A 13878-nucleotide genomic window follows, 5' to 3' on the forward strand; every position below is an offset into this window, starting at 1 on the left:
AAGCTACACTGGTGCTGCGGAGTAGAAAGCAGATCCTGGAAACAGAGCGTCACACGGAATTATCACAGATAACCGCCAAATGTGACTTTTATTCGGTGCCAAAAATATCAAATTACGGCACTACAGATGCATGAGGTTTCTCAGCATCAAATAGGTTGTTACTATAATCTCAGCTACATTCACAGTACAAAGACATTTAGGAATCCATAAAATCCATACGATGTGTTCTATCAACACCTTATACTTGACTCTGTCTGAATAGGCAATCCCGCCACATGCTAATAACTGGCAGTGACTTTCTCCAATCTAATTCCCCAACCCCTGCAGTCAGGAACAGAAGAAGCTTTCGGAATACCTTGTTGGGGGTGCATTAACACACTGTGCATGTCACTTTTGTTGGGGTACTGTGTAATTGTTAGGGGGGCTGTGACTTGTATCTTGTAGGCAATTCACTAGTCACTGTGAGTGAGCACGGGCAATCTAGTTATCTGTTTGTTAGCTGTAATGACAAGCAAGTGTGGACCCATTTTGCTACCTGAACAATTTGGTTTTGGGCCACTCCAGAGGTAATTGGCTAAATGGTCACTTGAGACCCCTATCCTCTATACAGGAATCAGGTCTTGGCTGCAGAGGACCACCAGGTCACCACCTCTAGGAGTTGTCTTTGTGTAGGTGGTGGCTGACTTGGTGGGCCAAAAGACATTGGTGCAACGCACTAAGGGCTAAGAGCCAGTTCATACGAAGTAAAACTGGCGGAATTTCGCGGTGGAACTCTCCGCCGCGGAATCCCGCCAGCCTCCTTGTCATACAGGCAGTCTATGGGAGGGCTTGCGCACCTTCTTTCTCCACTCGGAAGAATTGACATGTCATTTCTTCCATGCGGAAAGAGGAGGCGCGAGCCCTCCCATAGACTGCCTGTATGACACGGAGGCTGACGGGGTTCTGCCGTGGAATTCCGCCAGTTTTACTCCGTGTGAACTGGCCCTAAGACAGAGAGGAGTCTAGTTACAGGCCAGGGTCTTGGGATGAAATGTATACATGGTCATGACTAAGGCAAGAGGTCAGGGCTGGCAGAACAGATTTAGAAGTTAGGGGCAAGCTGGGGTCAGACACAGTAGACTAATTGTAGTACAAAACACCAGGCAGTAATAAATTCAAGAAAAGTTTTAGGTGTGAGCAGGAACACTCTAGGGACAGAACAAATAGCAGTGGCAAGGGTATGGCAGTGGGAGAAAGCATGGACCAGGCCGAATAAAGGAAAGTTAAAGGAGAAGTCCAGCCATTTTTAAAATTTGATCAGGAGTAGGAACTTACCTCTACCCGTGCCTGCAGTGAGCGGTGGGACCGACCTTGAGACCCTGTCAGGTTCCAGGATCTCCAGCGCTGACACGTCATGGCCGGCTGATGGACTGGCCGCTCAGCCAGTCAGTATTGCTCCAGTCACTGATTGGCTGAACGGCCAGTCCATCAGCCTGGACGGGAATTTTCCCCTGAGTTGTGACGTCATTACAACTCTGGGGAAAAGTATTTACGGCAGGCGGTCCAGAGGCCAGTCCCTTTGCTCATCACTGGCACGGGGGAGGTAAGTTCCTACCCCTCATCAAATTCCCCCCTGCCAGATTTTAAAAATGGCTGGACATCTCCTTTAACTCAGCAAGAGTACCCACTGGCATTACATTTGCAATAAGGCAGTCACTTTTATCATTTATCAAAGGGATTATCTGGCCTCACATAATTATTGTGTGTGGGCTCAGACTGGCATAAAATAAAAAAATAAAAAATACTCACCTTCCCCATTCCCCAATGAGTCCATCCCAATGATGTGAGTCCCTGCTAAGCACTGCTTCCTGCTTTTTTCTCATCACATAGGAAATGCATTCTTGCAGGAAATGCCTGGAACGGAGCAGAAGAAAGTAATTTTAATAAAGGGCTAACCCCTTTAATTCTGCATGTACATATAAGGGGTATACAGTGTTCAGAGGGTATTGTGTTAGCTGGATGTAGGAAAATACTCACCCTTTCCCTGCTCTGGTCTGTGCACAGTCCTTAAATGATTCTTCACTGCACCCTCTAGTGTTCATTTTGTGATCACTACAACAATGCAGAGGAAAAACCTACAGCACTTTTTCCCAAACAGTTAGAAGAGGCTGCAGAAGAAGAAGCCGGTCTGGCAGGAGTGGGAAGCAGGTGAGTACTTTTACAGTTAGGATCTGTGTGAGCATACAGCATAATCCTCAACAATTAGATTTGCACAATGGGAAACAAAAAATAACATTTAAACAAATCTAAATTTTGGAGGGAAAAACGCTAAATTCATTTCAAATTAATTTGTATATGGTGGCTACTGCTGACTGTTTATGGGGTCACATAGGGTGACTGATATACCTTGTTATACCTATATACATGTATTCATATGATGACAACGAGCTCTGGACATATAGATAATTCTTATACAGAACAGTAATGTTAAATGGAAGACCCAGACCTTAAAATGTTCATTTTTTTTGAAAAATAATAAAACATTAACCTGTGCGTTAATTGTCTGCCGTGTGCTTTTCAGCTTCACAGCTTTGTAATCATCCATGACTTGAGATGCTTCAGTGAGCTTGTGAATGAGTCAGGAAGAGGATAGGTGCCTGGCAGATGTTGAAAGGGGAAACAACTTTACAGGTACATCATTGCGTCTCCAGTGGGGGGAATGTAAGAGAGACAGCACATGTCATCGTATGCAATTAAACGTCTTGTACGCCCAGTTTTTTTTTGGCACAGTTGTTGTATGAAAGCTTCTTCTATATTAAAGCATGGACATTAAATCATCACTGTTGCTGGAGACAGTAAAGGAAGATTTTGTGTTTATGAAATGAGATGCGCTATAGATTGGCCAAGAATAACCAGAATCAGCCATGACACATTGCAGCGAAGAAATAATTACATTGTTGAAAAGGGCGATAGCAAAATATAGAAAATGACATCATGTTGAGCAGATGGTTATCAGAGGGTGGATTCAGTATATGGTAATGATACTATAAAAGATAATTGACAGAAAATATACAATATAGTCATGCTTTGTACTGTTCGCTGATGTATAGTAATAGAAATATTAGAAATTAAAGGGGTATTCCAAGAAAAAGTACGAGATCACAGGGGGTCTGACCTCTGAACCTCCCAGCGATCTCCGTATCGCCCCCTGGCTTCTGTGTTATGAATAGAGCTGAGCGTTTGGGTTGGGGCAAACCTGAATTTACTATAGGTTCGCTCAATCTATTGTCTATTGTTTTCCATAGTTCCACAACTTATCCTTCCTGATGTTGCAATTTTAATATTAAAGTGTACCTGTCGTTATAACTCAAGATCTAAACCAACAGCAGATGTGAAATAAAGCAAGTTTGCAATTTACATTCATTTTATTTTTATTTTTTTAGTTACCGTATTTTCCGGCCTATAAGACGACTTTTTAACCCCAAAAAATCTTGTCAGAAGTGGGGGGGGCTTAAAAATGGCTCGCATCCCCACCGTATGGGGCAAAAATTTAAAAAAGACAAACAGTTAACTCAGGCCCGTTTCCGGCCTCTGCGCATCTTCTTCTCCGCTCCCGTTCCCGGTGCAGGTCAGGAAGGGGTTAACATTTTCCGCCGTATAAGGCGAACCCCTGACAATGTGATTAAAAGTCAGGGGTCGTCTTATACGCCTAGTTGCCTTATACGCCGGAAAATACGGAAAACACGGCACTTCGTGTTTAGTTTTTGTTTGTTTTCTAAACACAGGAAGTGCTGTGTTGCCCAGGTCATCTGCGCTTACAGAGAAGACAGTAATGTGACTGATGGAATATTAGGCCGTGACTCTCTAGACAGGTCAGACTTCATGTGTTTTGTCTCTATTTTTTAACCAGGACAAGACTAAAAAGCTTCAGGAGACTGGACCTGGATTTCTGGTAGGTGTAAACTGCAAACTTGCCTTATATGACAACTACTGTTGATTTAGATTTTGAAAGTTATAATAACAGTGACACTTTAAGGAATGTATTTAATGCTTATGCAAGAAAACTGGTGTAAAACTTTTTCACGGAATTAGGATTTCCAGAAAATAAAATTGGTAAATAAATATATGGATGAAAGTTTTCATAAAACATTGCCTATGGCAACTGCTTTGAATATACAAGGTTAGGCTATGTTCACACTACGTATTTTTTCGTAAAACTATGGCTGTCGTTGCCGATTGCAACAACGGCAGTGGTTAATACGAAAAATATGTTACCTTGCTGTCTATGGGATCCCATAGACAGCAAGCACATAATATAAGCTCTGTCCGGGATCCCTAGCGGCGCCACAAACAACTGACATGTCATTTTTCTGCGACCACTATTCAGTGAATAGTGGCCGCAGAAAACCCTGTCAGTGCACACTATGGAGCGAGTGGCTCTGAGCGCTTGCTCCATAGTGTGCTATGGGGAGTCCTGATGCAAGCGTGCACGGATACGCTCACAACAGAACTCTGCGGCTGCAAAGACCATTCGGCCATTACTGCCGACACGGAGCGGCCAGTCTCTTACGCTGTATGAACATAGCCTTACTTTGTTTCATTAAATGAATGGCCATTATGTCACCTAATGTTCAAAATTTAAGTAAATATGGGACTTAATTTTTTTTTTTAATTTAAGTAAATAGATTCCAAATTTAGGTAAATAAATTTAATATTTCTATTGGATCACATGGCTCATTACATGAGTCTCACCCATGTAATTTTGCTTTATACAGGCATTGTTCACAGTATAGTCAACTAATTTATTTTTTTACTACCGTATTTTTTTGTTGAACTCTAAAAGTAATTATTTATTAGCTTCCGTTCCTTTGATGTTTTGGCCTATGTGAAACGTTGAGTACTTTTCTTTATTGTGTAGAGATTCTGGTGTATTATACAATGTTTGATGAGGAACCTGCAAATCTATAGAGAGTCAAGAGGCCTACAGAATGAGTACGTTCTGTGGGATGTGAAGTGTTCCTGCAGGTCCCGTCAATGCAGGGATTGTCTGCAACACATTGGCCAGTAAATTACAAGACAATGGAGTAGAACAGACGGGTTAAAGCATACATCTGTCATTCTGATCACATAGCTGCCTTTCTATATGAAATATATTACTCTTTAGGTTTTGTGTTTCCTGTCTATAAAAAAACATGCTGTGTCTTTTATACTGCAGGTCAAGATCTACAGTATTTTCCTAGTGTCTATGCCTGATTGAAGGACTTGTCCCCCGTTGGTTTTGGACTGTTAATCCGACTATGAAGTAAACAGATATTGCTGTATAGAGAATGTAAGGTTCCGGGGAAGTTTTGAACCTCTTCCAGCTCACAATGTGATTTCTTGTTTGCCAGCTCAGATTTATCTTGAGGATCCTTTATTACTGACCTGTCAGGAGACAATGGAACACTATAATTCAAATTCTCTTCAACCTTTTCTTTAGCTGAGATTTTGCCACAGTGGCAGCAATTTAGTTGTACATAAAGTCTGGGAAGACTGATATACAGAAGTACTATAGACATTCCACTAAAAACAGTGTTTTGATGTCGGATGGGGGGGGGGTACTACATATTATGCTTCTGTTATTTTTCTCTCCTGCAGGTAAAGAGACTGTGTATTTTAGTAATATAGACACATTGTTATTGCAGGGAGAATCTGATGGTTTTACCCTTTTATTGTCATACACGTGATATATTTGTTGTATTGAGTAAATAACCCCTTTCTGTTTCAGGATCTTTGTGGGGCTTGTAATGCTGGCACTCAGCTCCCACCAACCCCCTGCTCTTCACCTTCTCTTCTCCCTGCTCTTCACCTTCTCTTCTCACTGCTCTTCACCTTTCTTCTCCCTGCTTCAATCTCCAGCTTCTAAGCTAGTAACACCAGGGGAGCTGCTCCTGCTGTTGTACTGTACCTCCTAGTGGGTGTCCTTACCCATGCCTATTCTCTTTGTGTCATCCTCCTTCTACCTCCAGGTTTGTCCAAATGGTGTGTACATCTATCTGCACCTAGTCATCTTTTAAGGTCACGTATTAATGGATATCAACTCCTCCACTGCCTTGCCTGAGCATTGTTGGGGTTCCCAGTGTCAATTTGCAAAGGTGTGTTGTATCTGATCCTACTTTCCTGTGAATTGTCCTGTGTCCTTTTTCTGGTTTCCAACTCTTCCTGATCCCTATGCCCTTTGCTGCCCCTTCTGTCCTGTTGCCAACCAAAATTGTTGACCCTTAATCTATGTCTCCTGCCTCAACCTTCTTACTTGTTACTGACTTTGGGTCTGCCTGACCACGTACTGTGCCAACTTTCCAGTGCTTGACCTGGACTGCTGACGTCATCTACTTAAAATACACATAGATGGAAAGATGTACTGGGGTAGGTAAAAGAGGTGAAGATTCATGGAAAATAGAAAAGAAGCAGCCAGCTAAAGCAAATAGGAATATTATAGGTTAAAATGTTTTGGCTTTCTGTTAAGGGACTAATGAAAACCAAGAGCAGAAATAGCAGCCCTAATGGTAACCAGCCCATGGCGAGGTGTTAACAAGGCAGGAAAGAGAAACACGACCACAACAGAGTAAATATAAGCAAACAGTACAGTCAATAGAAGGGCAGACGGTCTAGAAGGAACCATTTAGGGACCACAATAGAGGATTGTTCCAGTTTTTGTAGAAAAGGGGAAAATTGCATGGAAAAATGATTGCCAAAGTAAAAAGATTTAGTCCCTTTAGCCTCATGTTCATGAGATATGCATGAGATAGTAACTTGGGCTGCTGCAATGAGATTCTCCCACCCTGAAAGTAATATAGGAATAGTCAGTAAATGATCATCTTACCTGCAAATAATGGCCATTATTTCATAATAAAGGCTGTTATTGTACAAATACTATCATTAGGAAATAATGGCCATTATTTGGCCTCAAACTGCCCCCCAAAAATCCCTTGTTGGAACATAGCCTTTATCTGACTACTTTCCTAGATTTATCCCTGTACACTGACCCTCACTGTAACTGCAAATATATCTCATAAAACCCCTAATCTGATGAAGGCCCAATCAATAATGTAAATGAGCACCTATCTACTAAATTATTGGGCCTATTACATGGCCCAATAATCATTTAGCAAAGGAAGCCTGGACATTGTTAGCGATTTCCATGCAACCCTTGACCAAACAGTTAATACATTACCTCTCCACATTTCCGGTCTCTTCCTGCACTATGCATGCTTCCTAGCCCCGTGGCTGCAGCGTCAGAGAGGCCGCTCTGGAGTTGCAGCCACGGCGCTGGGACACATGCAGAGCACAGGAGAACACCAGGAACGGGGAGAGGTAATGTATTAACTTATTGCTTAATCGTCAGCTGTCGGCCATGCATCGCTTTTACATGTAGCGATGCGCAGTTGGTGCCCGATGATTTTAGGTCTAGACCTAAAGAAACAATCAATGATCATTTCATCAGCTGATCGTTGCCTGATTTGGCAAATTATCCCTCTGTGTAATAGGACCCTAACAAAATTTTACTAGATCTATTTCAAAACAATGACCCTAATACCAGATATCCCTGTCCCTGAAAATATCCCTAATGAAAACCCTAATTTGCAAAACTTTTCCTAACTTTTCCTGAATATTTTCCTAGACCTATCTTAAAGCAATGAGCTTCACTGTTCCTGAAAATATACCTTATAGAAAAACTCTAATCAGCAAAAATTACCTTAACGCAAACAACAGGAGGACTCTAGGGTCCGGAGACAAAAACCAAAGATGAACAGCACTAAACTAAGGAGCAAATGCAACAAGATCAGACTGGAAGAAACAAGAGCTGCTACAAATACAGAAAACAAGAACCAATCAAGAACCAAACAGAATGACAAGGATCAAAAAGGCACTGTGGAAATTCAAAGAACTCTGGGTGTAAATACACAGAGAATAAACTATAATCCTCACCAGTGCAACAGTCAGAGATATTCAAAGGGAGGGTAACCAATCAGAAACTCTTAATCAGCCCTGAGATGAACAGCAGGATCAGCTGATCTACAGAACTAATAGACTAGAAGAGATGAAAGAGCAGGATTCTGGATCTTCATAACAGTTATTGTATATATTTGTAGTATTTGCTCTTTTTTATAGCTCAAGTTTTATTACTAACTAGTAGGGATGGTCCGAACCCTCGGCATCAGATTCCCGCTGTCTGCCCGCTCCGTGGAGCGGGCGGATACTGCGGGAGGAACGCCTGGAAAACTGGGATACAGCCTATGGCTATGGGAATCATTACCAAGTGTTCGGGTTTGTACGAGCCCGAACCGAACTCGGTTCGGACCATCCCTACTAACAAGTGCTGGGTTTTCTGAATTATATACTGTAAGCCTATAATGTAGTCCTCTGTCCGGTAAGACCATTAGGAGCACTGCCATGCTCCCAGAGCGCTGATCTGACTCGCTCCTGGCCAGCCCACTGCACTGATAATCATTAGAAGTGGCGGGTTGGGGGTAGATCGGTGCTCTGCGGGCGGGGTAGTGTTACTAACAATCTTACACAGAGGACTACATTAAGGCCAGTTTCACACATATAGTATCGCAGCGGATTTCACGCTGCAAGTCCCAGCTGCGGCGGGGCAGCACACTGATTGGCTGAGTGGGACACCAGGAAGCCGGGAGAAGCAAGTGGGAGTGCATCCAAGTGCCAATTAGCCCGACAGTGGTGGGTTAAGTGAAACTTGCAGTGGATTTCTCGATGTGAGTTCCACTTAAACCACCGCTGCCAGTCTGTATGTATGTGTGAAACTGGCCTAAACAAGGAACAGCACAGAGCATGAAGGTAACAGACATATCTTCATTCGCAGCACCCTGGAGATATCAGCAGTTTAGATTTGTCTATCCTGAGGAAAGTTCCCCTTTAAAAATGTCCAAGAAAGTATAGCCTGTGAGGGTGTTGCCTCCAAGATTTCTTCACTTTTAGAAGCCTTGTTTACAGTGTTGATCATGCATCAGTTGTCTTATGTCATTCAGCTCTTTCTAAATCTTCTAATATAGCTCGATTAGGTCTAAGTTTATTATAACCTGGACTTCTTCCAATATCTCAAATTTATGGACTTTGCTCAGAATTGCTTTAATGTCTATAGACAAAAAAAAAAATCTATAGAGAAGATTGCAGTCAGTACATCCAAACAATAATGAAGTGAATGTACCGATGCACTCTATAATGGCTGAAATGAAGAAGACATACTCAAAAATTGCGGGAGCACTCGGCAAACGGTAAGGCATGTAACAATTAAATAAATGGATTATTTTAAATCGCTATATTTACCATCCCTATAATATTGAGGTTCTCACTGACTCACTTCTCTTGGAGATAGGCCTCTAAGAACTCTTGCTTTTGTCTTTTTGAAAAGTCAATCAGGGTCGGCGTCAGCACAGGGCTTACTCAGACAAGTGTCGGGGGCCCACAGCACCTCTAGGGGCCCAGAGAGGGAGAAGTGCCCGGTGTTCTAATGTTTATCCTGCTCACTGTAGTGCAGGGTGAGCTAGACGTGCATTGGACGTCCGTCTTCTCTTTGACGTCCAAAGAGAAGACGGCAAAAACTGACATTTTTTTAAATAACAAAATTGAGCGCCTTTTCTCAATTTTTGACGTTGTCTGAACATAGCCATTGTCTGTGTCAGTCAGTCTGTGTCAATAATGTGTGTTTGAGTATGTTAGTGGTGCCTCAAATGATCGTGCAAAGTGTCGCCTGAGGGCCTGCAAAGACCTGAAGCCGGCCCTGTATGCAATTACATATTTTGTACAACGACATTGCATCTTTTATACTGTATATTATTAGTGCTTCAGGGAAATACATGTAGTTCATAGTCATAGTTCAACACCACTGAACAAACCACCCACAGATTGTACAAGTATGGCTAAAATAATTTTGTAACATCTAGTAAGATATTTACATATAACAATGATTCTTCAAAATTGTGCTGATAAAAGATTGATTAGAGTCAAACAATCATCCTGTGAGAATGTGACGAAAAGCACAAAGTATATTAATCGTAGTGCCAACAATTTTCATCTGGCAGCTGGGAATGAGCACTTTACTCTGTTAGTCGTGCTACGCATCTACATTTTTAGTACTTTTCCCTTTTACGTGCCTTTTATCAAGAGCTGAATCCATACTGCCAGACATTTCACATGTTTCCAGTTTACATAAAATATTTAATCGTCCGGTAATAAATTCTTTTTACGCCTTTGTATTCATGTAGCAGTAAATCACTCACTGTAATAGGTATTAATAACCAGCAAACATTTTTACCATTTTTTTTTTATATATTGATGTCTTACAAGATCCATGACAGATATGATGGATATACAGTAATCCTCCGACATACGATGGCCTCAGGATGCAATGGATTCAAGGTACAATGGCCTTACACAGAGCATCGTACCTTGAATCCAGCATCAGGATATGATACCTCCGGGTGCCGGGACTGCTCTGCTCAGCCGCTTTCTGCCGACATTACCCACATCTGACTGTCCAGCAGCTGCACACTTTCAGAAGCAGGCCAGGGGTCACAGGTAACAGGTACTTTGGGTACTTCTCCCATTCCAGCAGCTGTAGAGGTCTGCAGGCTTCCTGTCAGTGTGTGTGGCGCTGTCCCACGTTGAGGGCACTGAGATTTTTTAAATAGAAGTAATTTACAAGTGTGTATAACTTTCTGACAACATTTCATTTGAAAACATTTTTTTCGGAGTCGCCCTTTAAAATAGGAAAAGTAATCTCAGCTGATGATTGACAGCTGATGTAAATGAATATCTTTTAGTGATTTTTTTTTTGCATTTGTTTTAATTGTATACCGTAAGGTTTTCTAAACTTGGTATAAGCTAAGGGCCCTATTCCACAGGACGATTATCGTTCAGATTATCGTTAAGTCGTTCGAATCTAAGCGATAATCGTTCAGTTGAATAGAAGTTAGCGATTAACGACCGAATGAGAAATCGTTGATCGTTTAATAAGACCTGAACCTATTTTTATCGTTGCTCATTCGCAAATCGTACGCATTGAAAAAGACGTTGTTCGGTCGTTCTCAGTAGTGATGAACGCAATAGCAACGACAAAACGACCGCAAGAGCAATCATAAGTAATGATTATCGTTCCATGTAAATGGGTGAATGATTTCAGGTCTTTCGCAATAGCGGTCGTTTGGATCGTTTATCGTTAACGATTATGCGAACGATAAATGTCCTGTGGAATAGGGCCCTTAGCCTTACAACCCAGCAGAGGCAACTATCATGAAAACAATATAAGGCCACTTCACACTAACACTTGCCTTGCTATACTGCTATACTGTATGCCCATTTCTCTCGCCGCAGTGCTGATCTGACCATGATTTCTTTTCCATAAGTCCCAAAGGTAATATACTATGCAACAACCATAACTCCATAGATTCATTTGCAGGTGTTTTAATCTAATTTCTCTAAAAGGCTTTCACTTATGTACAGGAACACAAAAATGTGATTTCCGGCAATCATATAAAAATAACTGAGAAACTTACTTTTATTAGTTGTTGTTTTTTAATCTGAATCTTGATGCAAAGAGAATTAATTTGTTCCTTTAAAACATTAGAAAATAATTGTTTCCTTTTTTTTAATTAAAAAGAAAAAAATCAATGTCGCTTCAGAAATTAAACAAACAAAAAAATATTTTGTAATTTGCAATAAGTTAAATAAAATATTTTAAAATAAATAAATATAATTAGAAAATAAATAAAAAATAATTTGTAATTTGCAATAAGTTAAATAAAATATTTAAAAATAAATATAATTAAAAAATAAAAAAAAATAGTATGTAGAAAAGCACAATATAAAAATACACAGAGAGTAAACACACTGCATGGAAAATAAATAACGTTAATGCAAACTATATCTATTTAATACTCGTCACGTTTTGTGTGTGTTCACGCCGTATGTAGTCACATTGTAATTCTGGACACTAATTAGTTGACCTTAATTTGCCTAAATGACTGAGCTATGCAGCACGTAGGGACAGGCAAGATCAATAACACAATGCTCACAGAATCTAATGGCCTACTAAGTAGTCACCGCTGCATTACAAAAACACATGCTTTCCGCTTACATATCTCCATGGCCCGGGTTATTTATTGAAAATGAGTAAATGAGCAATAACCCTTTTTCTTATTTAGAACATCTTCTAATTGCTGAGAAGATATTATAACATACAGTGTACTTGGCTTTTATGTTGTTACAATCACAATTATGATGATTATTATAATTACTGGTATTCTTTATTTTATGTTCTCATTTATTTTATTAGAAAAAAAGATATTTTCTACCCTAAAATAAAATAAGGTGGTTACTATTTAAAAAAAAAAATAAAATAGGACACTGGATGTAGAGCTGGCAAGCTCTTCAATGTAAATTGAAAGGATTGCCCTGGATTTCAGCTCTTTTGCAGAATTACTGGCCAATCAGCAAAGTATATTTATTAATAATTCAGGACTGTTCGCCTGCTGTGCCCTCCATCTTGTTCGCACATGGTAGAGAGTCATCCTGTACATTGAATTACTTGCCTCACAGAGCATTCCATAAGGTTCTCTGTATGAAGAACAATTACGTTGTACACACTGGTCCTGTTTGGGGTGACCTGTGGTTAAATATTAGCATATGGTCATGATCATCCTACTGAAGAGGCACAGCAGGTGAACAGGCCCAAATACTGAATTCATATACATTGGTAAGCGGCATTGTTATTTGGATGAAGCATGATTTTATAAAGAAGAAATTAGGTAGTACTCACCATTAAGGTCCCTATATACTGTACACAAGGGGTAGGGAACTATGGCCCTCCAGCTGTGGCAAAACAACAAATCCCATCATGCCTGGACAGCCAAAGCTTTAGCTTTGATGGGAGTTGTAGTGTTGAAACAGCTGGAAAGCCAAGGTTCCCTACTCCCTCTATACTGATGTCAGCCATATGAGCACCTGCTAAGTTTGTGGAGATCGGGATAGCGAGTGATGGAAGTTCACCCCTGGATCCCTTTGATTTTAGAGAAATAAGCCACCAGAGATGTCTAGCCATGGCTTACATCCCCCCTTCCCCGGAGAACACGGGAATGTTGGGCCATATGATTATTTGACCAACAGTTATTAAAGGTGTATAGGCACTAGAGATAAACTTGCCGAAAACTCGGGTTTGCACAAACTCGAACGATCGACGTTTGAATACCTCTGCCTAGAGAAGGCGAATACAGCCCAAGGCAAGTTCCTCCTCTCTAACAGGCACCTTTAAAGCCCTATTACATGAAGCGGTTATCGTCCGTATTCGGCCAATACCGACCGTTACAGCCGATAATCGCTTAGTGTAATAGACGACAACGATAAGCCGACATGTGCAATGTTGAAACAACAACAATAAGGGTTGCAGCGATCTGCTGCCGTTGCTCTGTGCAACAGCAGACTGCCACTATCTTCTTTGGGCTGCCCAGACGATCTAGCGATCACCTGGGCAGTCCCCGCAGCTCCCCACGCCCCCCCCCAGCTCTTACCCGCTATCTGCCGACGCATGTAATAGCGCCAGCAGCGAACGTGGGACTAGGTGCAAGCGAACGCTGACCTGACAGATCGCCCGTGTAATAGGGCCTTTAGCCATACGTATTAGAGTAGGTTGTAGGCTGATGGTTGAACAACTATTAAACAATTGTCTGGTGAACAATCGCAGACACAGGCTGTTACAGTTGTTCTACTGGCTGTGTATGATCAATGACAATGAATGAAAGAAAGAAAGATGAATGATCATTTATGGAACATTCTTGGATTCTTATTATTTTCAGATTTCAAACATGGCTGACTTCTTTTCAGGTGGTGACAATCTGTAACCTG

At 41.2% G+C, this 13878-nt stretch overlaps 1 long non-coding RNA gene across 3 annotated transcripts in view; it reads right to left on the reverse strand.

Moving 5' to 3' along the window:
* Window positions 1-1479: 1479 nt before the first annotated feature.
* Window positions 1480-13878, reverse strand: part of LOC138783838 (uncharacterized) — a 161546-nt gene continuing 149147 nt past the window's right edge. For 2 of the 3 annotated variants that reach the window (XR_011361762.1, XR_011361763.1), the window contains one exon: window positions 1480-1893. This is a non-coding gene — a long non-coding RNA (uncharacterized lncRNA). Of the gene's footprint in view, window positions 1894-10518; window positions 10653-13878 lie in introns of those variants that run through there. The other variant, XR_011361764.1, reaches the window with a different exon arrangement.

This window comes from Dendropsophus ebraccatus, chromosome 2, assembly GCF_027789765.1.
Source record: "Dendropsophus ebraccatus isolate aDenEbr1 chromosome 2, aDenEbr1.pat, whole genome shotgun sequence".
Taxonomy (NCBI): domain Eukaryota; kingdom Metazoa; phylum Chordata; class Amphibia; order Anura; family Hylidae; genus Dendropsophus; species Dendropsophus ebraccatus.